We start from the raw sequence: 10,782 nt of genomic DNA on the forward strand, positions 1-10,782 counted from the left end.
ACCGCGCCCTCTCCCCGCCCGGCCGGCTTCCTGGACAGATGTCCCCGGCGAGGGGGCGACGCACGCCCGCTGCCCGCGCCCTAGACGCCGAGGCCGCGCTCCCCACTGTTTTTTCCCCAGCCCAGACGCCAGGAATGTGAAGCAAGCTTCCAGAGCCCGCCTCCCCCACGACCCCGGCTCCAGCCCCGGCCCCCCAACCTCCGCCCCGGCTGGCCTCCCACTCCCCCGGGGCCACCGCCGCCGGAGACGGAGAGGAAGAAAGAACACGGGGAAATTACTTTCGTATTTGCAACGCGCGCGCACACACACACACGCACATCTTCCCCCTGGGCTCCCCTCCTGGCCGGGGCAGCCCCGTCCAGGCACTGGTCTGAGCGCCCCTCTGGCTTGCGAAGCCCTAGGAGAAACCCCTACACACACCCCGCCGCGTTCCTCGTTTGTACCGCGCGCCGCCTTTCCCCGGGCAATTCCCACACAAACAACTTAACCGCGCCCCCACCTCCCATTTACAAAAGTGTATGTTTTCCCTGGAAATTCAGACGCACAACTTAACACCACCACCCCTTGCCACCCTGAAATCCGGCGCTTTCCCCAGCGGTTCCTGTACACACACAGGCGCACAACTTCGCATCTCCCCAGAGGAGGCGAAGGAGACCAAGGCGGTCCTTCTCTTCCCTCCTCCGATACCCGGTCCTGCCCGGCCCCCGGGTGCAGGGAGCGAGGGCTGGAGGCGCGCCGGCAGGAGGCGGGCACCGGGTCCGCGCGCGCACGACCACACTTACGCCCCGCACACCCTGACAAACCCAGCCCCCGCGCGCAGCCCCAGCCGGCTCCACGCAGCCGGGAGCTTGCCGGCCGCTGGGCCTCCGCCCCCGGCCACCAAGGGGAGCGGAGCGGAGCCCGCGCCGCCGGCCGGTCGCCCCGCCCCGGGGGACCCTTTAAGGGAAAAGCCCCAGCACCCAACACCCCACGCTTGCACCCCGAGAGTCCCCGGGGAGCGGGAGGTAGCCCCGGAGCCAGCGGGCGCCTGGCTTTGGCCCCAAACTTACCGGGCGCTGCGAGCGCCGCTGCCGCCGCTGGAGGACGCGCCGCCGCCACCGCCGGGTAGGGCAGGCTCGGGCCGGGAGAAGCGCAGCGAGGGCGCCGAGATCCGCTCGGCTCCGGCTCCTGCTCCGCGCCGGCTGGGGCTGGGGTCACCGCGCTGCGCCGGCGTTGCTCGCTCGCTCAGCCGCCGGATCGCTGCTCGCCCGCCTGCCGCCCGGCCGCCAGCTCTCCCCGGCGCCCGCCGCCGCCGCTCGCTTTTTTAATGTCCACAGACAGTGAAAAGGAACTCGGCGTTAGGGGGTGAGTAAGTGAATCAACTCGCCCGGAGCCGAGCAAGTTGAAGTGTCAGATTACATTGGCTATTCTATTTCCAAAGGGCCCCGCGCCGCCGGCCGCCCACAAAAGCCGGTGCGGAGTCAGGGCGGAGCGGAGCGCCGCGCCGCCGCCGGCGCTCGGCTCGACTCTGCTCCGCTCGGCTTGGCTCGCGCTTTGCGCTGGCTTTCCCCTTTCCTTTTCGCCTCTCCTCGTTCTCTCCTTCGCCTTTCCTTTCCCTTCCCTTCCTCTCTTTCTTCCCCGCTCCTCGGTCTCGGCGCTTTCCCAGCTTTTCTCCTCCAGGCTCCTCGTTCCCCGCTACGCCGCCAGTCCTCTCACCTCCTTCCTTACCCTACTCCCTCCGCTACTCCCTGACGCCCCCTGCAGCCCCCAGCCCCCCTGCAGGCCTCAGCCCCAGTAAGTTTGGAGAGGGAGAGAAATGCTGAGCCGAGGTAGAGACCACCTTGGGGAGGAAGCCAAAATCACTCTGCTCACCCGAGAGCCCCTGCCCCACGCTGGCACGCCCCAGCCTGGAGTGCACTCGTGGCCCCGGGAGCTGTCAGGTACCCTAATTGGGGTTGAGCGAGTTGCTAACTGGATCTCCAAAGCCTTCCCCTGGAGGAGATTTTGTAATTGTTCCTACAGCCCGGGGACTGGTGGGTGGGGCGGGAAGAGGACCACCACCAGGACTTTGGGGGATACTAGAGGGCGGTCCCTCGACAGCTGTCGGGGAGCGAGGATGGTTGCGCACAGTTGATCCGCGGCACCTAGCACAGTCCAGAGGCGCGTGGATTCCCCTAGGCCCGGCGCGGAGCGCCCGGGGCGCTGTGCGCGCGGGTTACGTGGGAGCTGCTAGGCTAGGTCCCGGCCCTCTGCCCCAGACTGGGCACCGCCAGAGGTAGCGGAGAGCTAAGGTACTCACGAGGCGCAGTTGGGTGCACCCACTCGCGGGAGTTCCCCTAGCCGACCCACCCCCGAGAGCATCCAAGTACGCGCCCACTTTGGCTCACGTCCACTGCCACTCTCACGGAAACTCCTACACGAACGGCACACACGTTCGCTCCCTCAGCATTGCAAACACGCTCCCCCCCAAACCACAAACGCGCCCCCACACAGTCGCTTACTTTCCCTCACTAAGATGCCCGCTTACACGGCCACAGCAGGCACGCTCAGAGACACGCAGTTGCACACTTACACCCATCGCTGTACACACCACATACACTCAAAAAACAAAACACGAAACGTTCCCCTGGGCGCTAAATCCTCACGTTCACGTACACACACACACACGCCTTCCTCTCCCACTTCCTCTTCCATATCCCTTCCTCAAGGCCCCCCACCCCTGATTTTCGGTACCCTCAGTCCCAATCATAATTGGCGCCCGCGTTGCCCCCTTTGGACACACACACGCGCGCACGCACGCGTTCCCCTCCCCGGCAGGCGGGGGCGGCTTCGGCCGGGAGCCCGCGGAGCCCGCTTCGGATTCCAGGTGTGGCGGTAACTCCGCGCTCCACGTTTTGCAGGCTGCCGCCGTGTCGGAGGCGAGGCAAGGAAGGGAGCTGGAATAACAAAGGCAAGTTGGGGAGAGCGCAAGGGGGCGCAGCCCCGGCCGGGCTGCGGGGGGAGCCTTGCACTGCCGGGGCTTCGGAGGCTGCAGAGTCGCGGGCGCGGGGAGCCGGAGGTGGGGGAGGAAGGGTGGGGGGAGAGGGGCGGGGCGGAGGCGTGACGTCAGAGAACAATGACACCGCCGGGGGCGGGCACCCGGAGGCGGCCAGGGCGGGGGTCTCCCCCGGGGCCTGGGGCGGGCCAAAGATGTCCAGGCCCGGCCGGAGCCGCCTCCTGATTGACGAGGCCCGCAAGGGAGTGCGGACGTGCAGCACAGACTTGCGGATCTCCCGGGCCTCTTGGGCGGTGATCAGCGCGGACCTTGGGCCAACCGGGGAAGCAGGCCGGAGCACTGCCCCCCACCCCCATTTTAGAACATCCTTCTGAGGGCTTCGCTGACCTCGGCTTGAACTCCTTCAGAGCCGGAGAGATCACTCCTTCCGCCACCGAGGGAGAGAAGGCAAAATGAATTTGCCAGCTTTGAATTCATTCTCAAGGCTCCGCTAGTCTGACAGCCGGTGAACTCAGTCTGGAATTCCTGAGAGCTCAGAAAACTGCTGCTTAGGTCCACCCGGGCGTGGGGGACGGGGTGTGTGGGGGCGCAGGCGGGGGGCGGGGGTGGGCCGCTATTTTATTTTCCCCAGGGGAAATTCTGCCTCCCTCTGCCATTGGGTGCAAGAAAAAGCACTCCTCTGGGGCCTCAGTGTTCCTACCTGTCACATGGACATGGACTGTGATCACTGCTGCTCTCCCACCCCCGCCCTCCCTGTAGCTGGCAGCTGAGCATCCCTGGAGAGGGTGGGTGGTATGAAAGCACTTCCAGACCTCTAGGGACACCAGGGAGTCATGGTCCCAGCACATTCCTGTGGGATGGAGCCCCTCCACCTTAGCCTGTGGGTGGCCTAAGTTCACAGGTAGGTACACCAGGGCCACCTGAGAAACCTCTGGAGGTAGGAATTCAGCTTGCAGAATGGTAGCTGGAGCCACAGCTGTCCCACTCCCAGCAATCCACAGCATTGCAGCAGTGGCAGCAGCCACCCCATACCCAGGTCCAAAATCCCAAAAGAGAGTTTCTGGGTATTTAAGGACTTGGGATTCGATAATCCAGCCCAGCCAACAATTAGACCAGTTCTTGTTGCCTTAATGACCAGCTAGGTCTGGACGCCCAGCCCTCTCAACCTTTCTGTCCAGATTCCTCATAAGTACCCAGGGCCTGCCCACCTCCAGGAATTGGGGGATGTAGGTGACCTCAGAGGTGACCACTCATGTTCAAAATCTCCTGTCCAGAAGCTCCACCCCCCACCCCACATCCGAGCCCCCTACTCGCCCACCAGTATTTACATCTGAAACCCAGGAAGTGGCTGCAGAGGGCAGAGAAGCCAAGTAGGCTCAACTTAGTAGCATGGAATCAGGGATCATTTCAACCCTCCGCTTCTGTGCAAGCAAGGCAGCAAGTCAGAAAGCCCACCAGGGCGCTGGCTCTGCCCTAGGCTCCAGTCCTTGGGTCTCTGAGGCCCTTGCTCTCTTTGTTCATCTTCCAGGGAGGTGATGGGGCAGATTGGATACGTCTGGGGTCTTGGAAGAAGCTATGACTTATTTACTGCCTACTTGTGTTGAGTACTGTGGTGGGGCCTCCTAGGTATTGAGAATTCGGTTCGCTGATTGAATTCTCACGTTGTTTTAAGTTAGGTGCTGCTACCATCCCCCTTTCAGAGGAAACTCGATTGTGAATGACTTGCCCAAGATTGGTCAGGATGGGAACTCAGGCCCCCATTAACAGAGTTCCCTGTTGTCCCCTCAGCTCTGGCTCTGTGTCTTCATCCATAGACTCTGTGTGGCCGAAAGCAAGCTGCTTTCCCCACTCTGAGCCCCTGTAAGGTCCATGGTGCTATCAGGACTCACTGGGAACTGTGTGTCCAACAACCTCACCCCAAAAGCCTCAGCCTCACTGGGCCTGGAGATCTGCTGGTGAGTCAGAGAGGACAGTGCCACCACTTCCCAGTGGCCCAGAGCTGGAAGATGCATCCTGCTCAGCCCCTGACTGCCCAGAGGTCACCTGACTCCACTAGGAGGGCACGGGCAGTGTGGGGCAGCTGGGTTGTGCCAACCTTCAGAGCACACTCAACTGCTGTTAATTTCCCTGTCCTGTGGGAGCCACCAGCGGATTGGGGAGAGGACCATTGCTGGGGCCTGGGCCCAGGTTTCAGGAGGCAGAAAATCTGGAGGCCAGCAGGATGGTGGTGGGGGAGGCTTGAGGTCCCTGAGGGAAGCAAAGGACTTGTTTAGGGTGTGGCAAGTGTGGCCTCCTAGGCTGGGCTGAGGTGGGGGCGGGTACACAGCGGGGATTCCTACCTCTCCAGGAGCTGCCTTCTCTGTCCCCACTCTCCACCTCTCACTTCTGGAACTTAAGGGAGCCAGGGAACATCTAAAATTGAGACTGGAGAGGTGAGAAGAAAATCTCATTTGTTGAATATTTACTGTGTGCCAAGCACTTTGGAAACATTTGTTGTATCCTTTCCACAAGCCAGGTGTCATTCCCTGCTAAGGGAAGAGGCTCAGAGAGGCTAAGTGACCTGCTCAAGATCTCACAGCTGGCTGAGCATGGTGACTCATGCCTGTAATCCCAGCACTTTAGGAGGCCAAAGTGGGTCAGATCACTTGAGCTCAGGAGTTCGAGACCATCCTGGGCAACACAGCAAGACCTTGTCTCTATAAAAAATACAAAAATTAGCCAGGCATGGTGGCACATGCCTGTAGTCCCAGCTATTTGGGAGGCTGAGATCGGAGGATCACTTGATCCTGGGAGGCTGAGGCTGCAGTGAGTCATGATTGTGCCACTGCACTCCAGACTGGGCAACAGAGCATGACCCTGTCTCATAAAAACTAAACAAAACAATAAAAATCTCAGAGCTGCTGAGTGGGTGGAGCTGAGATTGGGCTCCAGGTTGGGCTGGGCCTTGAGGTTAAGAATAGGGACTTGCCCTCGTCTCAGTGCCAGGTTATAGTGCAGATAAGGTAACCTACCAAGTACTTTGGGGTGGAGTAAAGACTCACCCACTTGCCAGGGAATGACCAGGGCTCCTCCCATGGCAATGAGGTAATGGGGATTACATTTAGAGTTCACCCCTTGGTGGATATAGGAAGCATTTGGGCCCTCCCAGCTCTGAGCTCTGTGCCTCTAAGAGGTGGGTGGTTGGATCAAGCAGGGAAGATCTACATCCTTCAGCGAATTAGGCTCCCCTGCTGTGTCTCCCCCTCATTTCCAATCAGATGGCCCCTCCATTCTCTGAGCCCACACCTTCCCATCCTCCAAGGCTTGGCTCTCCAACGCCCTTCCCTCAAGCCAGCCATCTTCTCACTTTCCATCATGGAGTTCTGCCCTATGGTTCAAGACTCAGCTCAACCACCACCCCCTTCTTCAGATGGAAGTCACAAGAGAATAGGCTGGGAGCCTGCCTTAGGAGCCAGAACACCTATGTGCCCAGACTGCCATTGCCTGACTTGCTGTGTGGCCTGAGCACATCACAAACTCTCCCTGTGCCTGTTCCCTATCTGCCAAGTGAGAGAGTGTGGGATATCCAGCGGCACTCTTGCCTCTGATTGTCCTACGATTCTGTAGGTCTGTGCCTTTAACCCTTGGACTGAGCTACAGCTCACTGTAGAGTTTGAGGGAGGCCCTGATTTAGGGAGGGCTTTCAGAGGGGGCCATTTAGTGGAGTAGGGACAAGAAAATACCTGGAGGGAGCTGCTCAGAACTGTGACTGTCTAGGACTGTGAATAGGTAATGACCCTAACGCCTCCCTTCATGGGGCACTTCTCATCCTCTGAGCCTCACAACAGCCCTTTTGTGGGTGACTAAGCTGAGCCCCAAAAGAAGGTGATGGCTTTCCCGAGACTGCACCACGGGGAAGCACCAGAGCTGGAACAAGAGCCAGGTCTCAGCCAGGCATGGTGGCACGTGTCTGTAGTCCCAGCAGCTCTGCTGGGGGGACAAGAGGGGGTGCAGAGAAGAGCCAGGTCTCCTCATCCAGTGTCCCCTCACCTGTGTCAGCGCCCCTCCAGAGGAGCAAGTACATGCAGCACTTATGAGGGAGTCTGGGGCAAGCGACCTGAGGAGGACCATGCCTCCCACCTCCTTCCTGACAGCTCTTGCACCCCGAGAGGGGTGGGGGAAGGTCTCAGATCGTCAGCATCTCCCCTCCTCCTGACTATGCAGTCCTCCAGCCTCAAGGCTCATGCTTCCTTGCCCTCACCTTGTCCTGTGGCCATGCAGGGTGACTTCCAGAATTGCCAGCATTACGTACATATTCTTACCTCTGTGCCATTGCTCATGCTCTTCCTACCTCCTGGACACACCCCCCCAGTCACCAAGGCCACATCTACAAGCACCCGTTTGGAAGCCTACCCTGATACCTCCACCAGATGTGCCATCTTCCTTGTCTCAACCCCCGTATGCTGCTGTTCCAGCCTCCAGCATCAGCATCACCATAGCAATTACTTGTGAAGTTCCTGCTATGTTCCAGGCATTGAGTAGCTCATACACATGAACTCCTCCCATCCTCTGAGCTAAGTATTAGTATTCTCATTTTACAGATGAGGAAACTGAGTTTCATTTCCTAGTGTGACACCTCACAGGCTAGGGAGGTTATGTGTTATGTGACCGTCTTCTGTCAAGGCTGCAGGTCATAGGATGGCTCACTGCTACATCCCATCACCCAGTGCAGGGCCTTGGGGACTGACAGGCCATCAAGAGCAGGGGAGGTCCACAGGATGACCAGAACCAGCCCTCCGGGGCTCACAGGCTCTCAGGAAGGACTGCCCACACCAAATGCCATCCCTTGTTTGTTTGTTTTTTTTTTTTTTTTTTTTTTTTTTTGAGACGGAGTCTCGCTCTGTCACCCAGGCTGGAGTGCAGTGGCGTGATCCCAGCTCACTGCAAGCTCTGCCTCCTGGGTTCACACCATTCTCCTGTCTCAGCCTCCCGAGTAGCTGGGACTACAGGCGCCTGCCACCAAGCCCGGCTAATTTTTTTTGTATTTTTAGTAGAGACGGGGTTTCACCGTGTTAGCCAGGATGGTCTAGATATCCTGACCTCATGATCTGACCACCTCGGCCTCCCAAAGTGCTGGGATTACAGGCATGAACCACTGCACCTGGCCACCAAATGCCATTCTAAGAGTTCAGGGGAAGAAGAGGAGTTGGCATTGAGTGGGACCTGGAAGGCAAGCTCTGGTGGGGCTGTAGGGAAGCCACAGTGGGACCTGCCTAAGGTCACACAGCAAGCAAGTATGAGACAGCAGCAGGGCTGGGACCTGGATCTCCCAGTGTGACATGCCTTCTTGCACCTTGCAGCCAACTGTGGGGCCCCTGCGACTGTGCCATTTTCAAGGACACACGGTCCCAGACGCCTCCACGATGCTGAGCTGTTCAATGAGTGGCTCTGGTCCTTCTCCCCCCTCTATTAAAATGGAAAAAAGAAAGAAAGAAAGAAATCCAGGCATTGTTCCTGACTGCAGCTGGTGCCAACCAGAATCCCGCTGAACAGAATGGAGCCGAGAGCCCGGCCGCCCAGGGGCCTGGCTGCTGACACAGGGCCTTTCTATTTTGCTTTCCACTGGGGGCCCGGGCTGACGGTGCAGCCCCTCCATGGACACCCTCTCCACCTGCCTCCCTGGCCCTGGCTCTGAGCCTCCCGCTGCCTTCACCCTCTTTGAAAAAATCAGATGGCACTTGGGGGAGGGTTGGAGGAGCACCCCCACCCCCTGCTTTCCTTCTTCATCCACTCACAGCCTGGGATGCACTGGGCCTCCCCCTCCACCAGCCTGTCCCCCCACCCTACCAGGAGGGGACTTGGGATGCTTATCTGGGAGAACAACACAAATCCCTCTTCCAAAATCATTTGAAACACTGGTCTGATTCTAGGACATATGAGGATTTTCCACCCCACCCCCACCTGACTTGGCAGGTGCCAGTCCTCAGCTCACACATTAAGGCCTCTTGCAATAGTGAAGGCCTCAGGGGGAAAGGGGAACATGATGAACAGCTCTACAGAGACAAAAACAGTTTTTTAAGTCGCTGGTTTGCCTTCTCCCTTTGGTCTTAGGAGGAAGAAGGACTTCTCCAACTCTCCCTTGCCATCTTCATTTCATTCCCTTCTCCCTGCTCCTTTCATGAGCTGTCTGGTACTCTGGCCCCCTCTTCCCATGCTGTGGGCCAGTTTGACCCAGATTACCCCCAAGCAGCAGTTCTAAGAGAGCAGCAGCCTTGCCACTGTCCAGTGTTCAACAGGGACCCTTGGATTGTCGCTGCCACCAGAGCCAGCTCTCCTGGCACCCCCATCCTCCTGTGGACACAGCTCTTTAGTTTGTAAAAAGCATTTGACGTCTCACGTGAGTGCCACAGCAGCCTCAAGAGGCAGGCAGGGATTGCTAACCCACTTTGTAGAAGAATAAACTAAGGGTTCAGGAGGAATAGTGGTTTGGCCAAGGTCAAAGGATGTGACAAAGTTGGGGTTTGAACCCTGGTCTCTTGATTCCATGTCACTAAGCTGGAGTGGGGACTCAGGCAGTGATGGCCTCAGAGGATGACATTCCCAGCCCCCACCACCCTCCACCCAACCAAATGCTGCCAGGAGACAGGATCTCAGACACATCGATTCCTTTAAGGAATATTTGTTAAATACTTGCTATATGCCTGATCTCCAACAGTGAATAAAACAGATTTGGTCCACACTGCCGCAGAGCTTATATTCTGAGACAGTCACCAGACTTCGTGCAGAAAGATGCCCCCCTTCCTAGTTGCCTGGCCCATATATCCTAGAAGGAACCATGAGATGGGCAGCCAGAGACATAAGTTCTAGTCCTAGCATTGCCTCTAACTCGCTCTGTCACCTTGGACTGAGTTTTCCACCTGGAAAATCTAAGCATGTGGCCCCCCACACATTTTCTCAGGTCTCTGCCCTACTCCCAGTCTCTGGGTCTAGCGGTTCATGATTTCCTGGCATGAATAATTACCGTGATTTAGTTTTTTTTCTTAACCTCAACTTTTCTTAGGCTCTCAGAGCCAGAACAGGGCTTCTGAGATCGTTTGCTCTGAGCCGTTCACTAAGAAAGAACCCCTCAGCCTCATTCCTGCCGGGAGGAGACGTCTCTGCTTGCACTCTTCCAGGGACGGGCTACTTGCTCCTTCACATAGCAGACCTCTGCCAGTGGTGTACTGGTAAATGTTTAACAGCTGACTCCCCAAAGTGGGGAGAACCTGGTTTGTAGTATTTGCTGATGTCCACGGTGTAAATACCCCCACCATGGCCAGTTTCAAGCTGCCGACCAGAGCCAGCTGGCACAGCTGGTTGGTTCCATCAACCAGCTCGCACAGTTCCTGAAAATTTAACAATCGGCCCTTGTGAGCCATATGAGCAGGCTCCAACACACCATTGCCCCTGCCCCGCAGAGAAGTCTTGCCCAGCTTTACTCACGGGGAGGCCCTTTCTGGTATTGAGCAAAACATCTGATTGTCAGGAACTCTGGCCTGAAAGTCCGGAGCTGCTTCTCTGGGGTGTCACAGGACAATGGGGGCCCCATGAAGCCCTTCTCTAATTGGTGGCAGCTCTTGACCCTGTCTTCCTGTGAGAGGAGCAAATTCCTGGGCCAAGTGGGGTCAGAGCATAGCCACCCTCCTATTCTGCCTTTCTCTCTCCCTCTTCACCTCCCTTTCCTCCTCCCTTTCTCTCACAAATATTTCCTGGGCCCCTATGGGGGACAATGTCAGACACCGTGCTAGATACTATGGATTCAGCGACCCATGTCTTAGCTTGACAGAGAT

The 10,782-nt window shown here is 58.0% G+C and overlaps 1 protein-coding gene across 17 annotated transcripts in view; it reads right to left on the reverse strand.

Annotated features, from left to right (window-relative positions):
- The window catches only part of ZMIZ1 (zinc finger MIZ-type containing 1), a 244,059-nt gene extending 242,668 nt beyond the window's left edge, over positions 1–1,391 (reverse strand). For all 17 annotated transcript variants that reach the window (XM_074001695.1, XM_045400016.3, XM_045400015.3 and 14 more), the window contains exon 1: positions 1,050–1,391. The gene's annotated coding sequence lies outside the window, so the exon portion shown is untranslated. The remainder of the gene's footprint in view (positions 1–1,049) is intronic.
- Between the last annotated feature and the right edge of the window lie 9,391 nt (positions 1,392–10,782).

The sequence above is a fragment of the Macaca fascicularis genome, chromosome 9 (genome assembly GCF_037993035.2).
Source record: "Macaca fascicularis isolate 582-1 chromosome 9, T2T-MFA8v1.1".
Taxonomy (NCBI): Eukaryota; Metazoa; Chordata; class Mammalia; order Primates; family Cercopithecidae; genus Macaca; species Macaca fascicularis.